Genomic DNA, 16,062 nt, shown 5'->3' on the forward strand with positions numbered 1-16,062 from the left:
GTAGTATTACAAGCAGAGGGGAGACACAGAACCCGCTCCTGTAGTATTACATATAGAGGGAAGCCGCCCGCTCCTGTAGTATTACATATAGAGGGAAGCCGCCCGCTCCTGTAGTATTACATATAGAGGGAAGCCGCCCGCTCCTGTAGTATTACATATAGAGGGAAGCCGCCCGCTCCTGTAGTATTACATATAGAGGGAAGCCGCCCGCTCCTGTAGTATTACATATAGAGGGAAGCCGCCCGCTCCTGTAGTATTACATATAGAGGGAAGCCGCCCGCTCCTGTAGTATTACATATAGAGGAAAGCCGGCCGCTCCTGTAGTATTACATATAGAGGAAAGCCGGCCGCTCCTGTAGTATTACATATAGAGGAAAGCCGGCCGCTCCTGTAGTATTACATATAGAGGGAAGCCGCCCGCTCCTGTAGTATTACATATAGAGGGAAGCCGCCCGCTCCTGTAGTATTACATATAGAGGAAAGCCGCCCGCTCCTGTAGTATTACATATAGAGGAAAGCCGCCCGCTCCTGTAGTATTACATATAGAGGAAAGCCGCCCGCTCCTGTAGTATTACATATAGAGGAAAGCCGCCCGCTCCTGTAGTATTACATATAGAGGGAAGCCGGCCGCTCCTGTAGTATTACATATGGAGGGAAGCCGCCCGCTCCTGTAGTAATACATATAGAGGGAAGCTGCCCACTCCTGTAGTAATACTTATAGAGGGAAGCCGCCCGCTCCTGTAGTATTACATATAGAGGGGAGGCAGAGCCCACTCCTGTAGTATTACATATAGAGGGAAGGCAGAGCCCGCTCCTGTAGTATTACATATAGAGGGAAGCCGGCCGCTCCTGTAGTATTACATATAGAGGGAAGCCGCCCGCTCCTGTAGTATTACATATAGAGGAAAGCTGGCTGCTCCTGTAGTATTACATTTAGAGGGGAGGCAGAGCCCGCTCCTGTAGTAATACATATAGAGGGAAGCCGGCCGCTCCTGTAGTATTACATATAGAAGGAAGCCGGCCGCTCCTGTAGTATTACATATAGAAGGAAGCCGGCCGCTCCTGTAGTATTACATATAGAAGGAAGCCGGCCGCTCCTGTAGTATTACATATAGAAGGAAGCCGGCCGCTCCTGTAGTATTACATATAGAAGGAAGCCGGCCGCTCCTGTAGTATTACATATAGAGGAAAGCCGGCCGCTCCTGTAGTATTACATATAGAGGGAAGTCGGCCGCTCCTGTAGTATTACATATAGAGGGAAGCCGGCCGCTCCTGTAGTATTACATATAGAGGGGAGGCAGAGCCCACTCCTGTAGTATTACATATAGAGGGGAGGCAGAGTCCACTCCTGTAGTATTACATATAGGGAAGCCGGCCGCTCCTGTAGTATTACATATAGAGGGGAGACAGAGCCCACTCCTGTAGTATTACATATAGAGGGAAGCTGCCCAATCCTGTAGTAATACATATAGAGGGAAGCCGCCCACTCCTGTAGTATTACAAGCAGAGGGGAGACACAGAACCCGCTCGTGTAGTATTACATATAGAGGGAAGCCGGCCGCTCCTGTAGTATTACATACAGAGGGAAGCCGGCCGCTCCTGTAGTATTACATACAGAGGGAAGCCGGCCGCTCCTGTAGTATTACATATAGAGGGAAGCCGGCCGCTCCTGTAGTATTACATATAGAGGGAAGCCGGCCGCTCCTGTAGTATTATATATAGAGGGAAGCCGCCCGCTCCTGTAGTAATACATATAGAGGGAAGCTGCCCACTCCTGTAGTAATACTTATAGAGGGAAGCCGCCCGCTCCTGTAGTATTACATATAGAGGGGAGGCAGAGCCCACTCCTGTAGTATTACATATAGAGGGAAGGCAGAGCCCGCTCCTGTAGTATTACATATAGAGGGAAGCCGGCCGCTCCTGTAGTATTACATATAGAGGGAAGCCGCCCGCTCCTGTAGTATTACATATAGAGGAAAGCTGGCTGCTCCTGTAGTATTACATTTAGAGGGGAGGCAGAGCCCGCTCCTGTAGTAATACATATAGAGGGAAGCCGGCCGCTCCTGTAGTATTACATATAGAAGGAAGCCGGCCGCTCCTGTAGTATTACATATAGAAGGAAGCCGGCCGCTCCTGTAGTATTACATATAGAAGGAAGCCGGCCGCTCCTGTAGTATTACATATAGAAGGAAGCCGGCCGCTCCTGTAGTATTACATATAGAAGGAAGCCGGCCGCTCCTGTAGTATTACATATAGAGGAAAGCCGGCCGCTCCTGTAGTATTACATATAGAGGGAAGTCGGCCGCTCCTGTAGTATTACATATAGAGGGAAGCCGGCCGCTCCTGTAGTATTACATATAGAGGGGAGGCAGAGCCCACTCCTGTAGTATTACATATAGAGGGGAGGCAGAGTCCACTCCTGTAGTATTACATATAGGGAAGCCGGCCGCTCCTGTAGTATTACATATAGAGGGGAGACAGAGCCCACTCCTGTAGTATTACATATAGAGGGAAGCTGCCCAATCCTGTAGTAATACATATAGAGGGAAGCCGCCCACTCCTGTAGTATTACAAGCAGAGGGGAGACACAGAACCCGCTCCTGTAGTATTACATATAGAGGGAAGCCGGCCGCTCCTGTAGTATTACATACAGAGGGAAGCCGGCCGCTCCTGTAGTATTACATATAGAGGGAAGCCGGCCGCTCCTGTAGTATTACATATAGAGGGAAGCCGGCCGCTCCTGTAGTATTATATATAGAGGGGAGGCAGAGCCCACTCATGTAGTATTACATATAGAGGGAAGCCGGCTGCTCCTGTAGTATTACATATAGAGGGAAGCCGCCCGCTCCTGTAGTATTACATATAGAGGGAAGCCGCCCGCTCCTGTAGTATTATATATAGAGGGGAGGCAGAGCCCACTCCTGTAGTATTACATATAGAGGGAAGCCGGCTGCTCCTGTAGTATTACATATAGAGGGAAGCCGCCCGCTCCTGTAGTATTACATATAGAGGGGAGGCAGAGCCCACTCCTGTAGTATTACATATAGAGGAAAGCCGGCCGCTCCTGTAGTATTACATATAGAGGGGAGGCAGAGCCCACTCCTGTAGTATTACATATAGAGGAAAGCCGGCCGCTCCTGTAGTGTTACATATAGAGGGGAGGCAGAGCCCACTCCTGTAGTATTACATATAGAGGGGAGGCAGAGCCCACTCCTGTAGTATTACATATAGGGAAGCCGACCGCTCCTGTAGTATTACATATAGAGGGAAGGCAGAGCCCACTCCTGTAGTATTACATATAGAGGGAAGCCGCCCGCTCCTGTAGTATTACATATAGAGGGGAGGCAGAGCCCACTCCTGTAGTATTACATATAGAGGGAAGGCAGAGCCCGCTCCTGTAGTATTACATATAGAGGAAAGCTGGCTGCTCCTGTAGTATTACATTTAGAGGGGAGGCAGAGCCCGCTCCTGTAGTATTACATATAGAGGAAAGCTGGCTGCTCCTGTAGTATTACATTTAGAGGGGAGGCAGAGCCCGCTCCTGTAGTAATACATATAGAGGGAAGCTGGCCGCTCCTGTAGTATTACATATAGAGGGAAGCCGCCCGCTCCTGTAGTATTACATATAGAGGGAAGCCGCCCGCTCCTGTAGTATTACATATAGAGGGAAGGCGCCCGCTCCTGTAGTATTACATATAGAGGGAAGCCGCCCGCTCCTGTAGTATTACACATAGAGGGAAGCCGCCCGCTCCTGTAGTATTACATATAGAGGGAAGCCGCCCGCTCCTGTAGTATTACATATAGAGGGAAGCCGCCCGCTCCTGTAGTATTACATATAGAGGGAAGCCGCCCGCTCCTGTAGTATTACATATAGAGGGAAGCCGGCCTGCTCCTGTAGTATTACATATAGAGGGAAGCCGGCCTGCTCCTGTAGTATTACATATAGAGGGAAGCCGGCCTGCTCCTGTAGTATAACATATAGAGGGAAGCCGCCCGCTCCTGTAGTATTACATATAGAGGGAAGCTGCCGGCTCCTGTAGTATTACATATAGAGGGTAGCCGCCCGCTCCTGTAGTATTACATATAGAGGGAAGCCGGCCTGCTCCTGTAGTATTACATATAGAGGGAAGCCGGCCGCTCCTGTAGTATTACATATAGGGAAGGCAGAGCCCACTCCTGTAGTATTACATATAGAGGGAAGCCGGCCTGCTCCTGTAGTATTACATATAGAGGGAAGCCGGCGGCTCCTGTAGTATTACATATAGGGAAGGCAGAGCCCACTCCTGTAGTATTACATATAGAGGGAAGCCGGCCCGCTCCTGTAGTATTACATATAGAGGGAAGCCGGCTGCTCCTGTAGTATTACATATAAAGGGAAGCCGCCCGCTCCTGTAGTATTACATATAGAGGGAAGCCGCCCGCTCCTGTAGTATTACATATAGAGGGAAGCTGCCCGCTCCTGTAGTATTATATATAGAGGGAAGCTGCCGGCTCCTGTAGTATTACATATAGAGGGAAGCTGCTCGCTCCTGTAGTATTATATATAGAGGGAAGCTGCCGGCTCCTGTAGTATTACATATAGAGGGAAGCTGCCGGCTCCTGTAGTATTACAAGCAGAGGGGAGACACATAGCCCGCTCCTGTAGTATTACATATAGAGGGGAGGAAGAGTCCACTCCTGTAGTATTACATATAGAGGGAAGCCGCCCACTCCTGTAGTATTACATATAGAGGGAAGCCGCCCGCTCCTGTTGTATTACATATAGAGGGGAGGCACAGTCCACTTCTGTAGTATTACATATAGAGGGGAGGCAGAGCCCACTCCCGTAGTATTACATATAGAGGGAAGCCGCCGGCTCCTGTAGTATTACATATAGAGGGAAGCCGCCCGCTCCTGTAGTATTACATATAGAGGGAAGCCGGCCGCTCCTGTAGTATTACATATAGAGGGAAGCCGGCCTGCTCCTGTAGTATTACATATAGAGGGAAGCCGGCCGCTCCTGTAGTATTACATATAGAGGGAAGCCGGCCGCTCCTGTAGTATTACATATAGAGGGAAGCCGGCCTGCTCCTGTAGTATTACATATAGAGGGAAGCCGGCCGCTCCTGTAGTATTACATATAGAGGGAAGCCGGCCGCTCCTGTAGTATTACATATAGAGGGAAGCCGGCCTGCTCCTGTAGTATTACATATAAAGGGAAGCCGGCCGCTCCTGTAGTATTACATATAGAGGGAAGCCGGCCGCTCCTGTAGTATTACATATAGAGGGAAGCTGCCCGCTCCTGTAGTATTACATATAGAGGGAAGCCGGCCCGCTCCTGTAGTATTACATATAGAGGGAAGCCGCCCGCTCCTGTAGTATTACATATAGAGGGAAGCCGGCCGCTCCTGTAGTATTACATATAGAGGGAAGCCGGCCTGCTCCTGTAGTATTACATATAGAGGGAAGCCGGCCGCTCCTGTAGTATTACATATAGAGGGAAGCCGGCCGCTCCTGTAGTATTACATATAGAGGGAAGCCGGCCCACTCCTGTAGTATTACATATAGAGGGAAGCTGCCGGCTCCTGTAGTATTACATATAGAGGGAAGCTGCTCGCTCCTGTAGTATTATATATAGAGGGAAGCTGCCGGCTCCTGTAGTATTACATATAGAGGGAAGCTGCCGGCTCCTGTAGTATTACAAGCAGAGGGGAGACACATAGCCCGCTCCTGTAGTATTACATATAGAGGGGAGGAAGAGTCCACTCCTGTAGTATTACATATAGAGGGAAGCCGCCCACTCCTGTAGTATTACATATAGAGGGAAGCCGCCCGCTCCTGTTGTATTACATATAGAGGGGAGGCAGAGTCCACTTCTGTAGTATTACATATAGAGGGGAGGCAGAGCCCACTCCCGTAGTATTACATATAGAGGGAAGCCGCCGGCTCCAGTAGTATTACATATAGAGGGAAGCCGGCCGCTCCTGTAGTATTACATATAGAGGGAAGCCGGCCGCTCCTGTAGTATTACATATAGAGGGAAGCCGGCCGCTCCTGTAGTATTACATATAGAGGGAAGCCGGCCTGCTCCTGTAGTATTACATATAGAGGGAAGCCGGCCGCTCCTGTAGTATTACATATAGAGGGAAGCCGGCCGCTCCTGTAGTATTACATATAGAGGGAAGCCGGCCTGCTCCTGTAGTATTACATATAGAGGGAAGCCGGCCGCTCCTGTAGTATTACATATAGAGGGAAGCCGGCCGCTCCTGTAGTATTACATATAGAGGGAAGCTGCCCGCTCCTGTAGTATTACATATAGAGGGAAGCCGGCCCGCTCCTGTAGTATTACATATAGAGGGAAGCCGGCCCGCTCCTGTAGTATTACATATAGAGGGAAGCCGGCCCGCTCCTGTAGTATTACATATAGAGGGAAGCCGGCCGCTCCTGTAGTATTACATATAGGGAAGGCAGAGCCCACTCCTGTAGTATTACATATAGAGGGAAGCCGGCCTGCTCCTGTAGTATTACATATAGAGGGAAGCCGGCCGCTCCTGTAGTATTACATATAGGGAAGGCAGAGCCCACTCCTGTAGTATTACATATAGAGGGAAGCCGGCCCGCTCCTGTAGTATTACATATAGAGGGAAGCCGGCCCGCTCCTGTAGTATTACATATAGAGGGAAGCCGGCCCGCTCCTGTAGTATTACATATAGAGGGAAGCCGTCCGCTCCTGTAGTATTACATATAGAGGGAAGCCGGCCTGCTCCTGTAGTATTACATATAGAGGGAAGCCGGCTGCTCCTGTAGTATTACATATAGAGGGAAGCCGCCCGCTCCTATAGTATTACATATAGAGGGAAGCTGCCCGCTCCTGTAGTATTATATATAGAGGGAAGCTGCCGGCTCCTGTAGTATTACATATAGAGGGAAGCTGCCGGCTCCTGTAGTATTACAAGCAGAGGGGAGAAAGAGTCCACTCCTGTAGTATTACATATAGAGGGAAGCCGGCCGCTCCTGTAGTGTTACATATAGAGGGAAGCCGTCCGCTCCTGTAGTGTTACATATAGAGGGAAGCCGTCCGCTCCTGTAGTATTACATATAGAGGGAAGCTGCCCACTCCTGTAGTATTACATATAGAGGGAAGGCAGAGCCCACTCCTGTAGTATTACATATAGAGGGAAGCCGCCCGCTCCAGTAGTATTACATATAGAGGGAAGCAGCCCACTCCTGTAGTATTACATATAGAGGGAAGGCAGAGCCCACTCCTGTAGTATTACATATAGAGGAAAGCCGCCCGCTCCTGTAGTATTACATATAGAGGGAAGCAGCCCGCTCCTGTAGTATTACATATAGAGGGAAGCCGCCCACTCCTGTAGTATTACATATAGAGGGGAGGCAGAGCCCACTCCTGTAGTATTACATATAGAGGGAAGCCGGCCGCTCCTGTAGTATTACATATAGAGGGAAGACAGAGCCCACTCCTGTAGTATTACATATAGAGGAAAGCTGCCGGCTCCTGTAGTATTACATATAGAGGGAAGCAGCCCGCTCCTGTAGTATTACATATAGAGGGAAGCCGCCCACTCCTGTAGTATTACATATAGAGGGGAGGCAGAGCCCACTCCTGTAGTATTACATATAGAGGGAAGCCGGCCGCTCCTGTAGTATTACATATAGAAGGAAGCCGGCCGCTCCTGTAGTATTACATACAGAAGGAAGCCGGCCGCTCCTGTAGTATTACATATAGAGGGAAGCCGCCCGCTCCTGTAGTATTACATATAGAGGGAAGCCGGCCGCTCCTGTAGTATTACATATAGAGGGAAGCCGCCCGCTCCTGTAGTATTACAGATAGAGGGAAGCTGGCCGTTCCTGTAGTATTACATATAGAGGGAAGCCGCCCGCTCCTGTAGTATTACATATAGAGGGAAGCCGGCCTGCTCCTGTAGTATTACATATAGAGGGAAGGCAGAGCCCACTCCTGTAGTATTACATATAGAGGGAAGGCGCCCGCTCCTGTAGTATTACATATAGAGGGAAGCCGGCCTGCTCCTGTAGTATTACATATAGAGGGAAGCCGGCCGCTCCTGTAGTATTACATATAGAGGGAAGCCGGCCTGCTCCTGTAGTATTACATATAGAGGGAAGGCAGAGCCCACTACTGTAGTATTACATATAGAGGGAAGGCGCCCGCTCCTGTAGTATTACATATAGAGGGAAGCCGGCCTGCTCCTGTAGTATTACATATAGAGGGAAGCCGGCCGCTCCTGTAGTATTACATATAGAGGGAAGCCGGCCGCTCCTGTAGTATTACATATAGAGGGAAGCCGGCCGCTCCTGTAGTATTACATATAGAGGGGAGGCAGAGCCCACTCCTGTAGTATTACATATAGAGGGAAGCTGCCGGCTCCTGTAGTATTACATATAGAGGGAAGCCGGCCGCTCCTGTAGTATTACATATAGAGGGAAGCCGGCCGCTCCTGTAGTATTACATATAGAGGGAAGCCGGCCTGCTCCTGTAGTATTACATATAGAGGGAAGCCTGCCGCTCCTGTAGTATGACATATAGGGAAGGCAGAGCCCACTCCTGTAGTATTACATATAGAGGGAAGCCGGCCTGCTCCTGTAGTATTACATATAGAGGGAAGCCTGCCGCTCCTGTAGTATGACATATAGGGAAGGCAGAGCCCACTCCTGTAGTATTACATATAGAGGGAAGCCGGCCTGCTCCTGTAGTATTACATATAGAGGGAAGCCGGCCGCTCCTGTAGTATTACATATAGGGAAGGCAGAGCCCACTCCTGTAGTATTACATATAGAGGGAAGCCGCCCGCTCCTGTAGTATTACATATAGAGGGAAGCCGCCCGCTCCTGTAGTACTACATATAGAGGGAAGCCGGCCCGCTCCTGTAGTATTACATATAGAGGGAAGCCGGCCGCTCCTGTAGTATTACATATAGAGGGAAGCCGGCCGCTCCTGTAGTATTACATATAGAGGGAAGCCGCCCGCTCCTGTAGTATTACATATAGAGGGAAGCTGCCCGCTCCTGTAGTATTATATATAGAGGGAAGCTGCCGGCTCCTGTAGTATTACATATAGAGGGAAGGCAGAGCCCACTCCTGTAGTATTACATATAGAGGGAAGCCGCCCGCTCCTGTAGTATTACATATAGAGGGAAGCAGCCCGCTCCTGTAGTATTACATATAGAGGGAAGGCAGAGCCCACTCCTGTAGTATTACATATAGAGGGAAGCCGCCCGCTCCTGTAGTATTACATATAGAGGGAAGCAGCCCGCTCCTGTAGTATTACATATAGAGGGAAGGCAGAGCCCACTCCTGTAGTATTACATATAGAGGAAAGCCGCCCGCTCCTGTAGTATTACATATAGAGGGAAGCAGCCCGCTCCTGTAGTATTACATATAGAGGGAAGCCGCCCACTCCTGTAGTATTACATATAGAGGGGAGGCAGAGCCCACTCCTGTAGTATTACATATAGAGGGAAGCCGCCCACTCCTGTAGTATTACATATAGAGGGGAGGCAGAGCCCACTCCTGTAGTATTACATATAGAGGGAAGCCGGCCGCTCCTGTAGTATTACATATAGAGGGAAGCCGCCCGCTCCTGTAGTATTACATATAGAGGGAAGCCGGCTGCTCCTGTAGTATTACATATAGAGGGAAGCCGCCCCCTTCTGTAGTATTACATATAGAGGGAAGGCAGAGCCCACTCCTGTAGTATTACATATAGAGGGAAGCCGCCCGCTCCTGTAGTATTACATATAGAGGGAAGCAGCCCGCTCCTGTAGTATTACATATAGAGGGAAGGCAGAGCCCACTCCTGTAGTATTACATATAGAGGGAAGCCGCCCGCTCCTGTAGTATTACATATAGAGGGAAGCAGCCCGCTCCTGTAGTATTACATATAGAGGGAAGGCAGAGCCCACTCCTGTAGTATTACATATAGAGGGAAGCCGGCCGCTCCTGTAGTATTACATATAGAGGGAAGCCGCCCGCTCCTGTAGTATTACATATAGAGGGAAGCCGCCCACTCCTGTAGTATTACATATAGAGGGGAGGCAGAGCCCACTCCTGTAGTATTACATATAGAGGGAAGCCGCCCACTCCTGTAGTATTACATATAGAGGGGAGGCAGAGCCCACTCCTGTAGTATTACATATAGAGGGAAGCCGGCCGCTCCTGTAGTATTACATATAGAGGGAAGCCGCCCGCTCCTGTAGTATTACATATAGAGGGAAGCCGGCTGCTCCTGTAGTATTACATATAGAGGGAAGCAGCCCGCTCCTGTAGTATTACATATAGAGGGAAGGCAGAGCCCACTCCTGTAGTATTACATATAGAGGGAAGCCGCCCGCTCCTGTAGTATTACATATAGAGGGAAGCTGCCCGCTCCTGTAGTATTATATATAGAGGGAAGCTGCCGGCTCCTGTAGTATTACATATAGAGGGAAGGCAGAGCCCACTCCTGTAGTATTACATATAGAGGGAAGCCGCCCGCTCCTGTAGTATTACATATAGAGGGAAGCAGCCCGCTCCTGTAGTATTACATATAGAGGGAAGGCAGAGCCCACTCCTGTAGTATTACATATAGAGGGAAGCCGCCCGCTCCTGTAGTATTACATATAGAGGGAAGCAGCCCGCTCCTGTAGTATTACATATAGAGGGAAGGCAGAGCCCACTCCTGTAGTATTACATATAGAGGGAAGCCGCCCGCTCCTGTAGTATTACATATAGAGGGAAGCAGCCCGCTCCTGTAGTATTACATATAGAGGGAAGGCAGAGCCCACTCCTGTAGTATTACATATAGAGGAAAGCCGCCCGCTCCTGTAGTATTACATATAGAGGGAAGCAGCCCGCTCCTGTAGTATTACATATAGAGGGAAGCCGCCCACTCCTGTAGTATTACATATAGAGGGGAGGCAGAGCCCACTCCTGTAGTATTACATATAGAGGGAAGCCGGCCGCTCCTGTAGTATTACATATAGAGGGAAGCCGCCCGCTCCTGTAGTATTACATATAGAGGGAAGCCGGCTGCTCCTGTAGTATTACATATAGAGGGAAGCCGCCCCCTTCTGTAGTATTACATATAGAGGGAAGGCAGAGCCCACTCCTGTAGTATTACATATAGAAGGAAGCCGCCCGCTCCTGTAGTATTACATATAGAGGGAAGCAGCCCGCTCCTGTAGTATTACATATAGAGGGAAGGCAGAGCCCACTCCTGTAGTATTACATATAGAGGGAAGCCGCCCGCTCCTGTAGTATTACATATAGAGGGAAGCAGCCCGCTCCTGTAGTATTACATATAGAGGGAAGGCAGAGCCCACTCCTGTAGTATTACATATAGAGGGAAGCCGGCCGCTCCTGTAGTATTACATATAGAGGGAAGCCGCCCGCTCCTGTAGTATTACATATAGAGGGAAGCCGCCCACTCCTGTAGTATTACATATAGAGGGGAGGCAGAGCCCACTCCTGTAGTATTACATATAGAGGGAAGCCGCCCACTCCTGTAGTATTACATATAGAGGGAAGCCGCCCACTCCTGTAGTATTACATATAGAGGGAAGCAGCCCGCTCCTGTAGTATTACATATAGAGGGAAGGCAGAGCCCACTCCTGTAGTATTACATATAGAGGGAAGCCGCCCGCTCCTGTAGTATTACATATAGAGGGAAGCAGCCCGCTCCTGTAGTATTACATATAGAGGGAAGGCAGAGCCCACTCCTGTAGTATTACATATAGAGGGAAGCCGGCCGCTCCTGTAGTATTACATATAGAGGGAAGCCGCCCGCTCCTGTAGTATTACATATAGAGGGAAGCCGCCCACTCCTGTAGTATTACATATAGAGGGGAGGCAGAGCCCACTCCTGTAGTATTACATATAGAGGGAAGCCGCCCACTCCTGTAGTACTACATATAGAGGGAAGCCGGCCCGCTCCTGTAGTATTACATATAGAGGGAAGCCGGCCGCTCCTGTAGTATTACATATAGAGGGAAGCCGGCCGCTCCTGTAGTATTACATATAGAGGGAAGCCGCCCGCTCCTGTAGTATTACATATAGAGGGAAGCTGCCCGCTCCTGTAGTATTATATATAGAGGGAAGCTGCCGGCTCCTGTAGTATTACATATAGAGGGAAGGCAGAGCCCACTCCTGTAGTATTACATATAGAGGGAAGCCGGCCGCTCCTGTAGTATTACATATAGAGGGAAGCCGCCCGCTCCTGTAGTATTACATATAGAGGGAAGCCGCCCGCTCCTGTAGTATTACATATAGAGGGAAGCCGGCTGCTCCTGTAGTATTACATATAGAGGGAAGCCGCCCCCTTCTGTAGTATTACATATAGAGGGAAGGCAGAGCCCACTCCTGTAGTATTACATATAGAGGGAAGCCGCCCGCTCCTGTAGTATTACATATAGAGGGAAGCAGCCCGCTCCTGTAGTATTACATATAGAGGGAAGGCAGAGCCCACTCCTGTAGTATTACATATAGAGGGAAGCCGCCCGCTCCTGTAGTATTACATATAGAGGGAAGCAGCCCGCTCCTGTAGTATTACATATAGAGGGAAGGCAGAGCCCACTCCTGTAGTATTACATATAGAGGGAAGCCGGCCGCTCCTGTAGTATTACATATAGAGGGAAGCCGCCCGCTCCTGTAGTATTACATATAGAGGGAAGCCGCCCACTCCTGTAGTATTACATATAGAGGGGAGGCAGAGCCCACTCCTGTAGTATTACATATAGAGGGAAGCCGCCCACTCCTGTAGTATTACATATAGAGGGGAGGCAGAGCCCACTCCTGTAGTATTACATATAGAGGGAAGCCGGCCGCTCCTGTAGTATTACATATAGAGGGAAGCCGGCCGCTCCTGTAGTATTACATATAGAGGGAAGCCGCCCGCTCCTGTAGTATTACATATAGAGGGAAGCCGGCCGCTCCTGTAGTATTACATATAGAGGGAAGCCTCCCGCTCCTGTAGTATTACATATAGAGGGAAGCCGCCCGCTCCTGTAGTATTACATATAGAGGGAAGCCGGCCGCTCCTGTAGTATTACATATAGAGGGAAGCCGGCCGCTCCTGTAGTATTACATATAGAGGGAAGCCGCCCGCTCCTGTAGTATTACATATAGAGGGAAGCCGGCTGCTCCTGTAGTATTACATATAGAGGGAAGCCGCCCCCTCCTGTAGTATTACATATAGAGGGAAGGAAGAGCCCACTCCTGTAGTATTACATATAGAGGGAAGCCGCCCGCTCCTGTAGTATTACATATAGAGGGAAGCCGGCCGCTCCTGTAGTATTACATATAGAGGGAAGCCGGCCGCTCCTGTAGTATTACACATAGAGGGAAGCCGCCCGCTCCTGTAGTATTACACATAGAGGGAAGCCGCCCGCTCCTGTAGTATTACATATAGAGGGAAGCCGCCCGCTCCTGTAGTATTAGGCTGTTTTCACACACAGCGTTTTTTTTCACGTTTTTCACGTGGATTTACCATAAAAATCAGCTGAAAAAACGCTTAAAAGAAGCTTCCCATTCATTTTAATGCATTTTACGGTAAGAAACATATGCTCATTAATTTTGCGGAAAATTCCGCCTTTCTAGCTATTTTCTATGTGTCTGGGGACGCGCGGGAAAAAGTCGTGTTTTCTGGGAAGGAGTCTGGTTTTTATGCAGACATTTTCTGCATAGTGTGCACAGGGCTGGCGTTAGGGGCAGGCAAACCAGGCAGCTGCCTAGGGCCCCCACTCCCCCAGGGGCCCCCAGCTAATGGCACATCACGCAGCCACTATGGTACCCCTGTGAGGCAGGGGGGCCGCCTGCCCCCAGTGCCGAGTCCCCCCACCGCCGCATTGAACTATACATTATATTCTATGGGGGAGGCTGTGTTATATAATATGGGGGGTTACATTATATTCTATGGGGAGGTGGGCTGTATTATATTCTATTTGGGGCTACATTATATTCTATGGGGGGGCTGTATTATATTTATTTTATTCTATGGGGGTGATTGCATCATACTCTATGAGGGGGCTACATTGTATTCTATGGTGGGCTGCATTATATTCTATGGGGGCTAGATTATATTGTATGGGGGCTATATTTTACTTTATGAGGGTGCTACATTATAATCCATGGGGTTGCATTATACTAGATGAGGAGGACTACATTGTATTCTATGGAGGGGCTACATTATACTATATAAGAGACTGCATTATACTCTATGAGGGGGTTGCCATATATTCTATGGAGGGGCTGCATTATATTCTATGGGGGGGGTTAAATTATATTCTGTGGAGTGGCTGCATTATACTCTGTGGGTTATCTGCACTATTCTCTAAGGGGTGGCTGCATTATACTATAAGAGGGGGGCTACATTATATTCCATGGGGGTTACATTATATTGTATGGCGGGGCTGCATTATACTCTGTGGAGTGGCTGCATTATGCTCTATGGGGTGGCTGCATTATACTGTATTGAGGACTACGGGGAATACATTATATGAAGAACTATGGCATGTATTATACTATGGGAAGTGAATTGTACTACATGGATGACTATGGCGGTGCATTATACTATATGGAGCACTATGAGGAGTGTATTATACTATATGGAGGACTGAGCAGTGTATTTTAATATATGGAGGACTATGGGGAGTGTATTATTCTATATGGAGGACTATGGGGAGTCTATTATACTATATGGAGGACTATGGGTCACATTATATTATATGGAAGACTATTCGGAGTGTATTATGCAATATGGAGGACTATAGGGAGTATATTATACAATATTGAGGACTATAGGGAGTATATTATACAATATTGAGGACTATAGGGAGTATATTATACAATATGGAGGACTATGGGGGACATTATATTATATGGAGGACAATGGGATGTAAACTGTAGATGTGCTGCTGATAACATGATACTGTATGGTGACCTGTTAGTGATCCATTAGTGATTGTTCTGTCCCCATCATTCTTTCTCAGATGGTGGAACGAGGCTGGGAAACAAGCGTTGAACGATTTCAATATTGTTGATCACACTCATTTAGCGTCCTGAACTCAGCGCATGTAAATACAACCAAAATGCTTCTATGTCATGTGCAATATGTTATCATTTGGGTCCCCATTTTAAACTTTGCCTAGGGCCCCACTTTGCCTAAAACCGGCCCCGAGTGTGCACATAGCCTTACATATGGAGGGAAGCCGGACAGCTCCTGTAGAGAGACGCCGGCCTGTCGGTGGGCTCCTGTGGTTTTCATACATGGAGGCCGGTGGGCTAGTGTAGCATTACTGAGGGGAAGTGGCGCCTTACACAGTATGTCCGATCAGGATACAAAGCCGACTCACCACCAGAGCTGTGCGGGCCGGAGATCGTTAATGACGGAGCATCCTCCTCCCCCGGAAACTTTCCACTGCTTCCTGTTCATTGCGCTATGTGTGTTATGTCTGTCAGGCACGGAGCGTCTCCTCAGCAGTCCGTGTGCGCACGGTGTACGCGGAGTGGGGACCGCTACTGGCGGTAGGACGCGGACTCCAGGGAAAACCACTCCACCTGGGTGGTCGTCACAGAGGACATAGCAGACCCTGCTGGCTAGTGGGGGCACTGATGGCGTCTTCTGTGTGTAGTGAGGTGTGCACGGTTTTCATCATACAGAAACCGCAGGTTGCACAGATCGCAGCCAGGTGCAGTCCCAGAAACGGTTCCGCTAGAATAAGCTTTCCAGATCTTGCAGGAGTCCAGCGATTAGTCCCCTCCGCACATCGGCGACTCTCCCCAGCACTGTTGGCCAGCTGTCAGCCACGTACAGGACAGCTGTCAGCCACGTACAGGACGGCTGTCAGCCACGTACAGGACAGCTGTCAGCCACGTACAGGCCAGCTGTCATCCACGTACAGGACAGCTGTCAGCCACGTACAGGCCAGCTGTCATCCACGTACAGGACGGCTGTCAGCCACGTACAGGCCAGCTGTCAGCCACGTACAGGCCAGCTGTCATCCACGTACAGGCCAGCTGTCATCCACGTACAGGCCAGCTGTCAGCCACGTACAGGCCAGCTGTCAGCCA

General features: G+C 49.4%; 1 protein-coding gene across 8 annotated transcripts in view; it reads right to left on the reverse strand.

Moving 5' to 3' along the window:
• Nucleotides 1–15,642, reverse strand: part of LOC141048589 (uncharacterized) — a 75,693-nt gene extending 60,051 nt beyond the window's left edge. For 2 of the 8 annotated variants that reach the window (XM_073544330.1, XM_073544321.1), the window contains exon 1: nt 15,345–15,576. The gene's annotated coding sequence lies outside the window, so the exon portion shown is untranslated. Of the gene's footprint in view, nt 1–15,187 lie in introns of all 8 variants that reach the window. The other 6 variants (XM_073544329.1, XM_073544323.1, XM_073544327.1 and 3 more) reach the window with 6 other exon arrangements.
• Between the last annotated feature and the right edge of the window lie 420 nt (nt 15,643–16,062).

This window comes from Dendrobates tinctorius, unplaced genomic scaffold, assembly GCF_039654945.1.
Source record: "Dendrobates tinctorius isolate UK_male_01 unplaced genomic scaffold, ASM3965494v1 ptg000137l, whole genome shotgun sequence".
Classification (NCBI taxonomy): domain Eukaryota; kingdom Metazoa; phylum Chordata; class Amphibia; order Anura; family Dendrobatidae; genus Dendrobates; species Dendrobates tinctorius.